The 17,142-nt window shown below is 48.6% G+C and overlaps 1 protein-coding gene across 12 annotated transcripts in view; it reads right to left on the bottom strand.

Moving 5' to 3' along the window:
• MBP (myelin basic protein) overlaps window positions 1-17,142 on the bottom strand; it is a 142,000-nt gene that overhangs the window by 56,335 nt on the left and 68,523 nt on the right. The gene's annotated exons all lie outside the window — the stretch shown is intronic.

Raw genomic sequence — 17,142 nt, 5'->3', positions numbered from 1 at the left:
TACCCACAATTGTTCCAAATGAAAGAAAGGACAGGGAGGCAGGTGTGCAGAAAGTGGTATGCCTTCTTATCCTCTCAACCAAAGGCACATGTTCTAGGAACCGTGCCCTCAGTCTTCTGGAAAGATCTGAAGCTTGGCGTCAGATTGCTTTGCTGTGGCATTTGCTGTCACCAAATGAAGAGGGAGAGAGAGTCCACTGTGTAACTCATTTTGATTGGCATCCCTTCTCTACGCCAAAACATAGTATCAAGTTTAACTATCACACTCCTAAAAACATTTATGCTATTTTGTAAGTATTCAGAGAACACTTTCATCATTTGTTACCTGGAGGCACTAGTCAGAAACGGTAGCCTTTTATATTTACTCTCTTTTACAGGACAGGAATAATCCATGGGGTACAACACAAAAAATAATCGATACCCTTACTATTGGGCGTTTTAGTAAAGGAGAGAGTTATTTTTAGATCTTTTCTTGGGGACAGTTGTGGATGTGTACTGCAGCACTTTCTGTCCCTTCACGCTGCAGGAACAATGGTGTCAAATGTCTGGCAGTGGAGATGGGGCTCTTACACAATGTCTGCTTTTCAGAGCTGTGCTCCAGCACCGAGGAAGTGCCCACGCAGTGCCAGCCCGGTACCAGCTCGTGTTAGCTACAGTTATTTTTTTAAGGATAAAAATAACTTGAAAACTCTTCAGGTTAAGAGATATTCGGTGAAATACTTTCAAATAACGCAGGCAATAAAACTTGATTTTTCAGATTAAGAAGAGGTGATGTAACAATTAGGTAAATAGGAATAAAGAAGACATTCCAAGATACCATTTATAATAATGGTTTCAAGTAAACTGTCTTTAATTTATCTGCTGCTTTAACTATTTCTAGATATATATGGTTTCAGTAAAGTGCATATTAATATAAGGTTTTCTTGGTTTGTTTATTTTCTTTTTGTAAATGATTTCAAGACAATTTATCATGATCATATAATCAGACACAATTTAAATTTTTAGGTTATCCGACTGAAGACATTGAAAATATTCTCTACCTACTTATCTAGTGGAGGGAGATACTATTAAAGATTTATTTATGAAAATTCTAACAATCACAATGGGCACTTATAATAACCTATCTTTATGTTTTGTTGCATGAACCTTGAATAAAATGATAATTTCATAAGGAAATTATCATAAGTAGAAAGTCAACATTTCCATGTCATGAAAACAAGTTCATACATATAGTCATATGTAGGTGTGTGTATTATCAAGTTCTCCAAAACTGAAGAAAAATTGATCCCCTTGAATTTCACTGTAACATTTTAAAATTTTTATCACAGAGGCAATTTGGCGTCATTTCCTACAAGTCTTGGGTAGGGGTTCCTGAGTATCTCAAGAACGCAGCTGCACAATGGAACCTGTTGGATGCTGCAGTAGGCTCCCTGGGTACCAGGTTGGGGTCACTGCCTTGGGCAGCTGTGATCACCTTGGGCCAGCATCACTCACAGCAGGGCTGGAGGCGGCTGCGAAGTCCCTCTTGGTCTGAATCTCTACAAATGTCCAAATGTAGGGCATGAAATCCTTAGGTAGTGGTTTATTAGGGACCGCACTTTTAATCTCCTCGGATATTCTGTGCATTGTAATGGACTGCATGATTGCCTGGCGTTGGGATGAGAGGGGTATTAGTTTGTCCGCATGCTTTCCACATGGACCCAGAGTCGAGCGAGAAGGGATGCAGAACACAGGAAAGCTGATTGAGCCTTATCTGTCTAAAACACCATTTAACATAGGCAACCCAAATACCCCAGCATTAAGGGCAGGAGGCTCACACGGCATCCTGCTTAGCTTTCAAGGCCTCCCGCATCTTGTCCTGGGGATGCTACCTGACCTTCTGTGACCCCAGCTCCTGCTACAGCCTTCGCCTCTGGCTCACATCATGCACATCCCTGGCTCTGAATCTTTGACTCTGCTGCTCTTCTCCTCCTCGCTGGTGGCTGTACAAATCCCACCCTCCTTCAGGATGTGAATCCACTCCCTGGATGCTGGCAGCTGGGCAGATCTTTAAATGCTGACTATACCTATTACGCTACCCAGTTTGCTGTCGAGGTGACTGAAGCCTTTCCTGTGCTAACCTTGATTATCTGCTCGTGATGGCCTCGGGACAAGGAGCCTATTCCCTGTGCCCCTGTGGATGCTGCAGGACCCAGAACCATGCTGAGCCAGGGCCGATGATATGTAGACTGACAGGAGCGGGCAGCTGGGGAATGCAGCACTGTGAGGTGGAGAAGGCCCAGGAGGTGGTTCTGTGCGTCCGAGAGCATCATGGGCCTGGCTGAGCCAAGGGGAAACGTTTGGAAAGGCAAATGTGAGGAGCCGAGGACTGACCCTGCTGTGCCAGCAGGACCACTGCCTTGGCCAGCAGCTCTGCAGCCTCATGTTGGATATGTGGCCACCGTGCCTCCTGCCCCCAAGGTCTGTCCTCTCAGATTCTGCTGGTACAGATGCCCCATCAGCACTGTGCTCAGGACGCTGGGCGTTCCCCCACTGCCGATGGGTCAAAGACCAAACTCCTAGAATTGAGTCCAAACTCTCTGAACTGTTCTCGTAGTGGCAGATCCACCTGCCCCGCTGCCACCCTGCCCTTTGAGCATGGTGTCCAACCCAGCGGGTTGGCCGCCCTCCGCCCTGTCACCAGTCTCCTCTGCCGGGTCACAGCTAACTGACACACTGCCCGGCATTCGAAGGTCAGCTCAGAGGCCGCTTCCCCAAGACCTTCTGGATCCTTCTCACACAGCTGTGCCCCTGCTCTGAACCAGTCCTCGGGGAGCGCCTCTCCGGCGGCCTCGCCACACTCAGCCTCCCCATCGCTGGCCTGCCGTCCACCCCCTCAGCCTTCAGCACCCGATGGAGGGGCCCATGTCTACATCTTAGGGCACCCAGGCATTGCTGCTGTCTGAACAGACAATATCAGATCTGGAACGTTTAAAATCAAATTAAACTCAACTTAGAAGAGGAGAAGACTCTTAGAAAAGACTTTTTCTTTGTTAAAAAAGAGTCAGTTTTTCTGTTTAAATAAATTTACTTCTGGGAAATAGAAATGTCTGTTCCCTTAACAAGAGTCGTTAGGATGGTGGTGGGTTTCGTGTGTGTGTGTGTGTGTGTGTGTGTGTATGTGTGATTAAAGACTGCCCTTTGCAACAATATCCATCAGATGCACTGATAAACGGATGACTACGATCTTGATATACTGTGACCGAAGCTTGCTTTTCTAGGCAATCAGCTCATGGGTCCAGAGTTAATCTGCTTATGCTCTCCCATTAGAAGAGGAACTGTCACATCCGCTGGAGAAAATGGATGACAGTGGGAAACAGAGCAGCCTCTGAGAACAGCAATGGGACAGAGGGCTCTTCGGCCTCTCCCATCTCCACGTAAACATTACAGCTCACCCGACAATGCAGAACCGATTACGGGATTAATGGATTGGTTCCAGCAGTGCCTGAGCAAAGCGGATCAGTGACACCTGAGGACAGCACCCAGCCCAGCATGGACATTTACACGACAGACTTCCTAATGGAAAGGCCTCCACCACCACCACCGACCTCCGAAGTAAATCCCGAAAACCACTCCAGGTTAAGGATGTCGGCCAGGAGGGCTGGGATCACAGAAATAAATGGACAATCACGAAAGCGCACATCACTCAGTGACTTCCATCTGCTGTAGCAACGCCACTTTCAGAATTAAAATATTATGATCACGAATTTAATCTCGTTTTCTTTCTATTAGAAAAAGCGCTAATTAACAGTGCAATTGCTTAAACGACAGCAGTAGCAGCTTCCCAGTCCCCATCTCCTACAGCCCTGCACCGGCTCTGAGAAACCAACCGGCCTCCCGCCCTGCTCTGAGGGAGCGCTTCCCGGCACGCGCTGTCAAGGCTCGCTGGTGGCACTAAGGCACCCGCTGAAGACTCAGCTGCAAAGTTGAGGCACGGCACAGCGGTGAGCTGGTGAACAAATCTGACATCTGTGTTATGGAAACACCAGGAGGGTGAGCATTTCATCTACGTAAACTATTAACCGAATGCACAAAACACTTAATAATCTATACACTCAAATTGTTGGACCGAATTGCAAGTTAACTAAAGATAGGAATTTTTGTCTGTGTCTCTCTTACGTATGGCACTGTTTCATTTAGTGGTAACCTGAACCCACAGTCACTTCATGTGCTGGGAGAGTCAGAGACGGTTGCTAGTGAGGCCGTCATAGCGGCTACTTTGGAACATTCACAGAGACAGAAACTTACTTCTGCGTAAGCAAAATCCCAATTTCGTCAGTGCTCCAAACCAGCCGTCCGCTTGTCTCCCCCACTTTAAGTACATTGTGAGATGCAGACAACTGGCCTCCATGAGCCAGAGTAACCACAGCATTGTGTACTCGTGGGGAGGAAAAGATTCGGGTGGGGGCAGAGGGGCATGTGCTGGCCTGGTGTCTCGAGCAGTGGCTAGAGATTGGGGAGGGTCAGCCCGTCAAACCACTGCTTCCGAGGGCTCCAAGTGCTCCCTGCAGCAGGAGCCGGGGCAGCCACCCTCTCAAATGTGCCTCGGGGAGGCTGGAGGTGGGGGCTGGGAAAGATCACAGTCCCCTGAAACTTTCGATGACCACTGAGTCTTGGTCCGCAGTATCTCCCAAATCGGGGTCCTCTCCCTACTCTCCCCACCCTTCCTCAAGACAGGAGAGGCAGCACCTGGAAGACGGGAGGGAGAGGTTTCTTTTAGGGTAGGGAAGGACCAGCTTAGCAAAATTCAATTTACAGGTGGGTAAGCGGACTCTCAGGTTTCAGTGATCATCCAACGACTATGACAATTTGCAGAGGCAGGGAAAGAAATCTCAGCTGCCAAGACATATCAAGCATCTCCCCATTCCTTAGCTGCCTACAAGCCTGACATCGTCATGGATTAAGTGAATCAGACGCTAAGATGGGTTTTATCTCTGGGGAAGGGTGTTTAATAAACACCCAAATGCAAATGACAGACCTAAAAACAAAAGTCTAAGCAAACAGCCCTGCCCTCTGGAGCCCAACATACAGACAAAATAAAGCCCCCAGGGGTAGGCGTCTGCCCAAGAGAATTGAACACCTGGGCCCACCGAAACCCTGAATGCCAAGGCTCCTGGCAGCACGATTCACAACAGCCAGGACGTGGAAGCAACACATCCATCAGCTGATGTGGATAAACAAACATGGACAATCCGAAAAGAGGGAGGAAGTCCTGACACCTCCTACCACACGGATGCACCTTGCAAACACAGTGCTAATGAAGCAAGCCAGTTACAAAAGGCTGCACGTGACGTGTCAGGTCAGCAAAGCCACAGACAGAAAGGAGCTGGTGCTTGCCAGGGCTGGAGGTGTGCAGGGGATAGGGAAGGAGGACTGCCAGTGCTACAAGTTTTCCTGCTGCGGTAACAACAACCTTCTAAAATTAGATTACGGTGAGTGTTGCACAACTCTGAGAATGCACCCAAACCCATTAATTTGTGCATTAAAAACAGATGAACTATATGCTTATGTAAGTTGCATCTCAGTAAAACTGTTAAAAACATAAAGGCAATTAAGGAAGTCTTCATTCTACTGTTTTGTGGCTTCAATAGAACTTTTCAGCAAAACAGAAAAGAAATCAGAAGATGACAGGGATGTGCTCAGTCCTATCTTTAAGGCAATTGGGAGAAGCAGATACTTTATTTAATGCCAAATGCCAGTGTATTAAGTGATGATTGAGCATCTATCAGAACATGTCAATGAATAAGGTATGTGTTATGCATTAAAGGAATTAGAGTTACTATTCTTCAGGGGGAACTCTGTGCAAAAATTACAGTTATGGTAATAACAAAAACCATATCCGGAAAAGCTAGAAATCCAATAGTCTCTAAAACGTGACCACTAAGCAACGCCAGTAAGAAATACACGAACCATCAATTTCAGCCCCTACGTGGCTGCAGTGTACGTATTATAATCTCCATTCTCCCTTGGCAAGAAGCTCAGGAAAAGTTGCACTATCTGCTCCCCAGTTTCGTAATATCCTTCCCTTGGCAGAGGCCTCGTGCTTTCGCCTTAGCAGAGTGCTGGGGATTCCAGAGTGGTAAAGAAAAGACCGGATCAAATCCTAAGAAACTGTTCATGGTTAAGGAGGTGGAGACGGAGCAAAAAGACGCCGTGCAGATCGGGAAAAGAAGGAAAGGGGAGGAGGTTTTATCATTATGAGACTATGGTGTTAGGCTTTTACTGGCATCGACTTTATCCCCCCTAAGTGGCTGCAGTGTGGGTATTATAATCTCCATTTTACAGGCTCAAAGAAGTCAAAACAATTAACAAAACACACATTTACTAGGTGGCAGAGTCAGGATTTGAACCCAGGTTGGAGGTAATCTCCACCAGGGCAGCGATTTTCTTCTGTCCTGTTCACTGCTGGACCCCTGCACCGAGAGGATGCCTGGTGCATGGAAACTGCTCAGTACGCATTTGTGTAACGAGTAATTCTTATTTCAGAATAATAAGACAATCTGTGTTCAAAAGTTCCCGCAAGTTTAGAGTCAGAAGCTATCTGAGGTGGCTCAGAGGGGACCTGGAAGTGAAGCCCAACTGGTGTGCAAGGACTATTTTGCCCATTCAAGCATGCCAGCCCTCAGATTCCCTGACTATTAGGAAAAGATTAACTGCTGTCACGCAATCCTGCCTGTCCTGGTAGTATTTTGGGTCCTAGGGAGACGTTTCAGAAGTACTCATCATTGAGTAACTAATGGCCATTTTAAACTCCCCAAACCACGCCCGCTGCTGTAGCTATGGGAACAAGTACTGTTTTAACTTTTGCTAAGTACGGAGTTCATCATTATTGATGTTCTTGATAGTATAACAAACAGAAAAAAACAAAACTGAGAGGTTTTCCTTGAACAACACTATCCCCATGTTGTTGATCATCTTGAGTTCAAGAAATTACATGTCTTAAAATCATTATTGTTCCATGCAAACATTTCCAAACTTGTGAGTTACTGATTCATTGCGACACATCTGGCAAAGAAAACTGCTCTCCTGGCCCGCGCTTCTCACTGAAGAGAGCAGCAGTTGCAAAAATGAAAAAGATTTAAAAACTGTAAATATTATTTTATAATTTTGAAGACAAACTAGAGTTCTGAAACACAAAAACAGCATTCTGTTTATATTTTAAACGTCAAATTACATACTTTCTCCCCGCTTTCAGCTTTGTGGAAGCCCGCAGCCTGCCACAGCGTTAGCTCTGGGCTCACGGAGGGGCTCTTTCTTGCAGACCGGGACCAAGCTGTATATAGACCCTACAGGTTCTACCGAAAAAAAGGCTCTATTTGAAATTGAAAGGCTTAGAAGTGCTGACCTGTGAGAGATTTATGCCAATTTTGTACAGCATTTCTAAAGGCTGTCTCTCTACGAGTGAGTCAGAGGACAGCGATCATCCCAAGCATCAGAACCTTGAAGAGAACATTTATTGAAACCTAAGGCACACGAGCACGGCCACACTCTCCCAGAATCATTCCCCACCTCTTACTTTCACACATTTCTGAGGCGACCCTGACGCTCACTGTAGGCAGGACTGTCACTCCCCTCGATCTCAGCCCCAGGGCTCACAGGGTCCACCCGACTCCTCCCTCCCTGGACCTGTGAAGCTCACAGGATGTTCTCTTTCTCTTCTCTTTCTCTTTCTGCTCTCTCTCTCTCCCTCTCTCTTGGTTCCTCCCCCCAGCCTGGCGTCCCACCCCCACATGCTCTCAGGTATTTATTTCTTTACTTCAGTTTTGACAACAGTGAGTAAGAATGACTTTGAGGACTGGAAACAATGAGGCAGACTCCCAGGTACCAGCATAGCCAGGACCGGAACCTGCTGCTCCAGAGGGAGGCGCTCAGTGGAACCCCGAGTCCTGCATGCAGGGTTCCTCCCAGTCATTTTACACAAAGCCACCATGCTATCTATGCTCCGCTAAGCAAACTTGGAAGACACCCATCCTTTTGATCTTCCTGAAATTATCAAAGACCTCCGTCTGGTTACCACAAACAACTGCCCACAGGGACACCGTGAGGAAGGGTTCTATTGGCAACCCTCAGCTGGCCGCAGCTGTAGGCAACCTTCCTTGCTTACAAATGAAGGCGAGCCCTCCCCACGGCTCCCACCGGCCGTGCCTGCAGATGAGCAGCAAGGCCAGCCACGGGCATCCGTCCCTGCAGTGCACGGTGACGCTGGGCTGAGACCCAGCAAGGGGCTGGGGGTGGTACAGCCTCTTCCTCCTTTCCTCCCTCCCTTCCTGTGTGTGTGGGTGCATGTAAGTGTGAGTGTGAGAAAGTGTGTTTGTACATGAATAACTGAGTGTGAACACGTGAGCACGTGTGTGTGAATATGTGAGTGTTTGAAAGTTTGCAGGAGTGAGTCCCGTGGGAGGGTGCGTGTCCAGTTCCGTGTCTCTGTGATTGGAGCTGCACTTGCTCTCAGAAAGGGGGAGAAAACTTTCGCTCAGATCCCCCGCGATCACAAAGCGCCGTCGGAGCAGTCATTGCGTTAACATTGTGCAGCGCTGTCTCATTACTACAAGGGACATCTCCCAGCGCCCTCGTCCCTCCATCTGTGGCAAATCACACTTTAATGCAGTGTCAACTTCCAGTTTCGGAGACCACTGGTTATAACATTTGTCCCCAGTGTCTTTGGTTCTTAACAAAGATTTCAGAAAAAAGAACTGGAACATTAAATTCCTTCAATTTTTTGAAGCAATTTAAATAAAAAAGTTTCAGCTAGAGGTAAATTTTCAAATAAAACAACATGTAAAAATCAACTATCGAGATAGGGTCCTTGCTGTTAGGGAGAGAGGGGAAGGGTAGAAGGAGTCTCTTCTCACGTAAATTTTATATAATTTGAAAAACGGTTGTATTGTAGCCTTGAAGTTAGGATGGCCCGGATGCAAAACATCCACCTAGAGAAACATTCCAATTTTAACGCCCCTCAGTTACATCCATTTACCTAGATTTCACTTGCTGGCGAGTGGTAGGCACATCTCTAAACTGCCTTTTACCTCTCTAATGATCAAACTAAATCTGCTAACACAGTGCACATCGTCGTCTATTTAAAAAACCCACCCACCACTACAGAGACTTCCTTTCTTCAGTTTAGAAAGCATTGATACTAACGTTCATGGTGGAAGTGAGGGAGACCAGGTCCCTGAAGGATTCAGCAGAGAAACGGGGGCAGCCCCCCACTCTTTGGAATAAGTAGAAAAGCCGGGTTCTGGCCAACTCCTGAACTGCTGCTGGAGGAGGAGGAGGAATTAGCCAGGAGGGGTGTGCAAATGCCCTGCTCTCCTGGGAAGCGTCTCCTGGAGGAGGGAGTGTCCCCTCTAGGAGGCAGTGTCCTCCTGTTGGCCCCAGTCCCCTGGACAAGCTTTGGTGGCAGGGGAATCTGGAGAAGATAGTCCCACAGCCCACACTGCAGCTCCCAAGGCCACGTTACAAACTCAGGCGGGCGGGTGCAAATAAGGAGCAGCTTCTCCTGAGGGAAGCCTAACATGTGCGCTTTCAATTTGGGGACCCAGGACCCAACAGACTCCTTCATCACGAGAGTGTCAGTGAGTGAGGCGAAGGGGTCCACGGAGAGGGGCCCGGGTCTCAGGCTGGGACACGTTGTGCCCACTGGCCAAGCCCACTGCAGCTGTGATCTGTGCCATTGTGAGCTCTGTATTCCCTCTTTGTTCTGGGACCCGTTCAGTTGACCTATTGTGGCTCTGCTGGCCTCAAGTGACTCTCAGCCACACATCTTACTTTGGAGGCCGGGAACAGGGGTTAAGCGCCCAGGAAAGCCAGCGCCTGCGAGTCCGCTCTGCCAGCGCCGGCCCTGACTGGTGCCCAGCCAGCTCGGGCGCGCTGGGAGCGTCACTCCCTCCTGGAATGAACCTCCGCTGGACCACATCAGACTCATCCTCGCCTTGGAACTCGTGGCTCCCCAGGGGACCGGCTCTGCCAACCCAGCAAACACGGGCCTCCAGCTCCTGACCGCCGGCCTCCTCCCCAGCGGACAGACCCCACTCTGCCCGCATGCAGCCTCCTTCCCCCGCGCTGCGACCCTCCCTCCTGAGCTGACTGCGCCCGCGCAGGCGCGGAGGAGGAGCGGGAACGTGGGAGAGTCCTAGCCCACTTGGAGAAGCCCCCTCACCTCTCTCCTGGGAACGTGCGAGGGGAATGCCTGGTCTCCTTCTAGATTTGGAAGGCCCGGACGAAGCCGCCAGCCCCAGCTTCCCTGGGGACACGGTCGCGGGGCCTCAGGGACCAGGAGGAGGACAGGTGTCTGCAAGGAGCCTGGACCTGGCGCCTGCTGCGCCCCGTCCCCGCCCCTTGGGGCCACTGGGGCGTCCCGCAGGGCGGCGCTCTCGCAGGGGCCGCCCGAAGAGCGGGTGCGGGATGCTGAGGGCTTGCCGGGTGCAGCAGCCCCCCTCAGAGGCCCGCGTCAGCCTGCTGTGCTCTCCCACGGCGGGCGGCCTGGGCCAGGGGTCCACCATCGCGTGGGGTTTACACTGAACACGTGAGACTGACGAGAGCAACAATTACACACTGTACCTACGACAGTCGTTTTTGTGAAAACACTGGAACGAAAGTGGTCTTGGCAGCTCATAATTTCAAAGAACAAAGGCAACTCTCAGAGTTGCAGAGCTATTTTGTCAGTTGGAACAACATTTACACACATGTGCGTGCATGCAAACAGCCAATGCACGTGCACACACCCACCCACACATGCACTTCTGCACACACGCGCACACACACCTGGTGCATAAGCAGGGGCACTTCTGCACAGCGCAGGGCTTCTCACAAGTAAAGGGCTCAGGCCTCTGGATGCAGTGTCTGGGGGGCATTTTTCACAGAGCAGAGCAGTTTGCAAAGGTTGTCTTTGCGACAGGAGGGGACAGAGCTGCAGGGTGAGGTGGTGTCCCACTGACCACTCTGTCATCAGCAGATGCTGAGGAAGCTCCTAGGCGGGCCAGGCACTCGGTGAGCAGACAGATGCACCCCCACCTCATGGAGCTCACCTTCCCTCAGGGGCCTGGGAGAGACAGAACACACAATGCAGAGCAAGCAGAGGGCCGATACAAGGCGGTGGCGCTGGCCCTGTCTCTGCTCCCCTCCTCTCAGCCCCAGCAGCCAGACCAGGTCATGTGACATGGACACGTGACTACTTCTGGCCCCTGGAGCCTTAGTGGACATGACAAACGCTGGCTCCCTTGTGGGACGCCCCCCCCTCGCGCCCCCCCCCCCCCCCCGCCCGCCGTCGCCAGTGGGAGCAGCCTGGGTCTCTGAGGCACTGTTGAGAGGAGAGCCGCCTGACCTTGGACCGCTGTGATGTGCTATGAGCCACTAAGTGCCTGTTCAATGAGTCCCAGCAGCTTGTTAGGGCCCCAGGGTACAAGAGAGACCAGGAAACACACCCACCCACACTCCTCCTCGTCCAGGGGGAAGAGGAGAAAGGAGACAGAGTCCAGATTCAGCTTAGACGTCGGGAAGTCATCACTGAGCAACGGTCCCTTCTTCTCCCCCCACTCCTCCACTGTTTTCCTCAGATGACCTGTCTATTTCTTCTTTAGGAAATGAGCCTCCGAGCAGAAAATCCAGAAAAAGAGAAAACAACACACACACACACGTCTAAATTGAAATACTATACAGAGTTAAATGTCATGTATGGATGCAGACTATCGACAGGTACGAGGGGTTCCATCAGAGCCTGGCCATTTCGGAGAAGGCGGTGCTCCAGGGCAGGGGCACCCCACACACATGGGGCCGCTGAGCGGCTGTGCCCCCTCGGCGCCACGGCCCGTGCTGGCCCTGCCTCTTCTCTCACTGTTTAGCTCCGTCCTTGCAACTCTTCCTTGAAGTCACCTAGTCCTAACAACAACCCAGAGCTCAGGCTGTCAGGACCCCCATTTGCATGGGGAAACCTGCCCTACGGAGAGGCTGCCCCCCGTGCAGATGTCTGGAGTCCACACTTCAGGCTGCTAGATGACACGGCCTCACTCAAATGACAAAATCATTCCTAGAAGCCAAGACATTTGTCCAACAGCCCGCGGTAGACGCTGCCAAGTAGAGCCAGACTTTCCACTGGCAGTAGACATGCCCACACTCCCCGTGGAGCCTCATCTGTGTCCCACTGGGAAGCGAGAGGTCTCTGGTTAGAAACAGACACACTCTGAGAACAGGGAGGAGTGCGCCCCCGAAGGGCGACCTGGGAACTACAAGGAGGCCGTGTAACTATTCAAACAGAGGAACATTGGGTTTTTAAAGATACAAAGTGTCATTAATATTCACTCGAATGCATGGAGAAGTAATACGTGTTAAAGTGTTTGACTGTTTTAACATATCCGACAAACACAGAAATGGGAACTGGCTCTGCTCCCCAAAGGCCACTGGGGAGAAGCCACTGTTTTCGGGTGGGGCACAGAGCAGGGGCCGGGAGCACAGGGCTGCTATCTTGCCTCTGTGGCCTTCGGGCAGCTGTCTTAACTGTGCCCACAGTCAGACCGTCCTCTGCACGCTGAGTGGTGGGACAAGATGATTCCTAATATTCCTTCAAGTTCTCAATTCGTGATTTAGATTCTATGATTTATATTATTCCCAAAGATGCACTTACACAATATTGATTCTATCACTTGTTTAGATAGGAATAAAAAGACTCAGGCAGCAATTGAATCATAATGGGCGCTAAATTAAGGCTAGCATGAAATAACCTCAAGAGAAGGTTGTGCAGTAATAATTTCTAAGGTACACTGATCCATTAGCGGAAGGACAACTAGAATCCACAGGCTGTACACCGTGGATGCCTTGCCGTCGGTTATTACTGACTTGAGGTAGAGTTTTACATCAGTAGTGACTGCTAATTACTAGCTTTATATCTTAGTTTAGAACTCAGGATACATTAAGTACAAATATTGTTTGAAAATAGAATCTCAAAAAGATTTCCTTATGGAAGATTCTTGGGAACAAGGTTTAAAGAAAAATGTGATGATTTTTTTTAACGCTACATGGAAATTCTCAGGGAAAATATCTGCATGTGGCAGACTGTATCTTCTAAGTATGGTTGAGCGTTATCTCTGGTCACACATGTTCTTACAGGTTCTCCCCATCAAGAGGAGAGCCCACTCACCACCCCCCTCAGACCCCACAGGACACAGCGCTGCCTCAAGGGATGTGCGGGAGGGCTGCGCCGGACCTTTGAGGCTGGGTCACAAGTGGGGTTCTGCGCCTTCAACCAAGCCCCAAGGGGCGAGGAAGCTTATTGTCCAGTTTATTACAATGAACAGCATATGCAACTCATTACAACATTTGCCATAAAAATGCCTTGAGGTCATTGACTACCACGCGATTATCTGTGATAAAAATTTAAACAGGAACGAATTCTTGCCATTTATTAAGCATGACTTGGCTTCCTCTGAGGAGTGCATGCAGCCTTCTTCCTGGCAGTTCAGCTGACGTCCCCTGTAGGAGACAGGAGTGTCCTACAAGTGTGCATGTGTTAACACGCTTATGACTCACGGGAAGTTCTGTTATCAGCCCTACTTACATGGGAGGAAACCCAGACACCTAAAGAGGAGCACACCGCCTAAACGTACCCAGCTGAAAGTTGGTGGGGCCTCCCATGTGGAACAAGAAACTGTAAACTGACGAGGTCTCCCTCTCCACTTGGGCAGCTGGGAAGTTCCGAGTGAAATGTGAGGTTCAACTATCGCAGTTGCTCTGTGGTTGACGTGTGCGTGGTCTTACTTTACTTCCTCGACTTTAGGCTTTTTTATATTGTTGCCTTGTGAGTTTTCTTATCGCAAGCTAACAAGCTTTGTGAAATAAAGACACACACATATACATGCATATATACTTAATATATATAATAGTATGTATTACATTAGGTATATATCTAGGATATATGTAATACTATTATATACTATGCATAATATAGTATATATTATACATAATATATATCAATATATAATTATTATATTATACCTACATATATGTAAATATTTCTAACGTGAGTACTTTTTCCTTAAACATTAAACATGGATGGTTCTATCTCCATTATTTGAGCCCATTTTCCTAGTGGTTTTCAATAAGATTTTGCCCTCGCATGCCCGATGCGCATGGCTTAGCCAGATAGAGTGCTACAACGGTGGCTGGAAGGCGGTGGCCTCATGGCCTTACGACTGTAGAGTTGCACTTGCGTTCATCTAATGTGAGAGATACTCATCATCAGCTCTGATTCTGAGATGTGGTTGCATCTGGAAGGAACCATAGTTCCTTCTGGAAAGAGCAAGGTGCCCTCTTCTGGAAACTTTTCTCCTCTGTCAGTATAACTTAGGGAGATCCAAGGCTCCCTCCCCTCCACTGAGCTACCTGCCCTTGTTTTAGACCTGGGACTGGAGACCCCGGAGGGAGGGTGGGAGGGAGGGGTGAGGGTGGACGTTCTGCTTTCCGCCTGCCTGGTCTTCAAATGACAAGGACGGTGGGTGCCACGTGTGTGGGTGTACGGTTCAAAAACAGCTCAGTAACTGGTGAGTGCAAAATAACCTGGTTCCTCAAAGCTCGGACAACACACAGTTCTCCAGGCTACTGTGCCTTAAAATGTTTTCTTCCTCTTTGGGTAACTAAGCAAAACAGTCCTGAAGTATAGTCACACGCTGTCAGAAAAACTTACAGGCAGAGATGTAAAAGTGGGCTGTAATGTAATTTGCTTAGATCCAAAGCAATCCTTCAGTAGGATTTCCCTATGAAATGAAAGGGTAAATAAAACCTCCCAGTGCAGTGCTCAGTGAGTGACTGGTTCTGGCCCTCACAAAGATGTGGAGGAAGTCTGCCTGGTTTCAGTTGAGCAAACTTGCGGTTTCGAGCCTGCAGCGGGTGAGCCAGCAACTCAGGGCACCTGGGCCATGGTCAGACCCCGCTGCCAACTTCTCTTAAACTCTCCAATTCAGTCCTTCACTGGGACTCTTACGAGCTGAAGTACGACGCTATTTTCCCCAACATTCAAGAGACCCTGAGTCCGTGTGTCCTGCGGAAAGGTGTTAGGTAGAGGACAGTGGCCGTCTCCATATTCCTCACACTCCCCCGAGTCCTCTGACACGAGGACAGAATGACTACCAGGAGCTGGAAGATTATCAATACACAGTTGATGATGACTCATGGTTCACAGACCATCACGAAGGCATGGTTTCCTATCATACTCAGGAGTTTCCATCTGGTCAGGAAAAGACCTTTCTGTAAAGTGAGGGGGAACTGATGATTTCATTTGGAGTGACGTGTGTACAACCCTTTGTAATTTAAAAAGAATTCTCATATATATTCTCCAAGATTATACAGTCAAGATTGACAGCTAAGATTATTTGAGCCTCTTTTTCCCTGGTTACTCGGCACCTTTAGACTGGGGTTTCTTTGGATTCCAGGAAAGCATTAGAAATGGGAGATTATTGAGTTAGAAAGCAGATGCCCATCAGCTCCTTGAAGCCTCACAAGTCTGTATCACTCAGGACTGCTGGGCACAGAACTACGGGAACCCAGGAGGCATCTGGGCCAGCCTTCCTCCCGGTCAGAGGAAGCGAGGACGTCTTCGCACAGCCAACTGCTCACACTTCCCCTCCATCGTGACTCAGCCTGGGTCCAGCGTCAGCTGTGCCTGCACGAAGCGGATGCTTAAGGAAGCGTTCCTGGTGACTCACAGCTGGGAGCTCGGCAGGCGTGACACTCACGCAGCAGACATGTGAGAGTCCCTTAGTGGCCGAGGCACTGGGAGGTCCCAGTCAACAACACACTCGGAGGTTTGACTGTGGTCTTATTCTTCCCATTAAAACACAAATCTAACACAGAGATCGAACATGTTGTACACCCGAAACTGATATAACGTCATATGTCACTTTTACCTCAACAATAAAAAAAGGCAAATCTAAGTTTGTGACACGATTGAAATATTTGCATCTCCGTTGGTTTTCATGTTCAACTCTAGATAATAATTCTCCAACTTGAATATCTACTTGAAAAGGTAGCTTTAAGAGAAGGCTGTCTCTGAAGGTGCTTCAGGAATCATACCACGTTCATAATTTAAGGAAAAGGCTTATTATAGAAGAGGTTTTTCGTGTTATATTGCATAGATGCTATATACATGCCTATGGATATGTGCAGTGTGTGTCTCCAAGAGGAACAGAATGGCTGACGTTGTCATGAATAGTCCCAAAGCAATTAGCCAGGAGAATAGTGATAAAGATGATGTTTGCTTTAAAAATAAGCTTAGCCAGAATAATTCTAAAATTTACTCTTATTCACACACAAAACCTACAATTGGACATTTCTATTTTGTCACTTTCTTTTATGTGTTTGTATGGGTAGCTGGAATATAGGAGTAGAGAGATCATCTAAAGAGACCTTTATTTTAGATGTCTACCGACAGATTTATTCTTAAAATCATCAGCACAGACATTCCACTCAAATGCATGGACTGTCTTCCCTCTACGTTCTCAAGAGTACAGGTTGTGCCTCGCACCTGTGCTGCATCTTGCGTCTCCCCCCGCCCCACCCCCCACCCCGCTCCTCTCCTTCCTCTGCCCCTAAAGAATGGAAATGTCACCACCGAAAGGCAGCGGACTGTGCTGAGGCAAGCCCCCAAGAAAATGCCTATGAAAATCAATAGACAGCATGTGGAAACCAGGAGAGCATGTTGAATTCCTTTCACACTTGCCTGATTTCCGTTAAACGAATTCTCATTGTTTTCAGTCTGCAGGTCTCTGGGTTATGTTTATTTTCATGGAAGCTTAAGATCTTGAGAAAGTGGGCAGCAGAACTTCTGTAATTATGTGCGCTTGCTCAAGAAGGATGGAATTAGAGAAAAGGAAGGGATTTTTGAAAAAGAGCAAGTAAATCTGGAACAAAAAAATTGGGGTGGATTTTCTTGCCTGACAGGTGAGTAGAAAGAAGCCCTCTCCATCAGTGAGGGGTGGCCTGGCCAGGGAACAGGGCGAGGGGGCCTGTCCGCCTTGAGCGTCATCACCTGCAGGCAGGACTGACTCTGGTAAAGGGATGCTTATTTTAGGAGCCAGAAAGGCACTCCCTTTCCTTTGATGGAGCAGTGAGATCTCAG

The sequence above is a fragment of the Equus quagga genome, chromosome 9 (genome assembly GCF_021613505.1).
Source record: "Equus quagga isolate Etosha38 chromosome 9, UCLA_HA_Equagga_1.0, whole genome shotgun sequence".
Taxonomy (NCBI): domain Eukaryota; kingdom Metazoa; phylum Chordata; class Mammalia; order Perissodactyla; family Equidae; genus Equus; species Equus quagga.
Note: the sequence above shows the minus strand (reverse complement) of the source record. Positions and strands in the feature narration are given on the sequence as shown.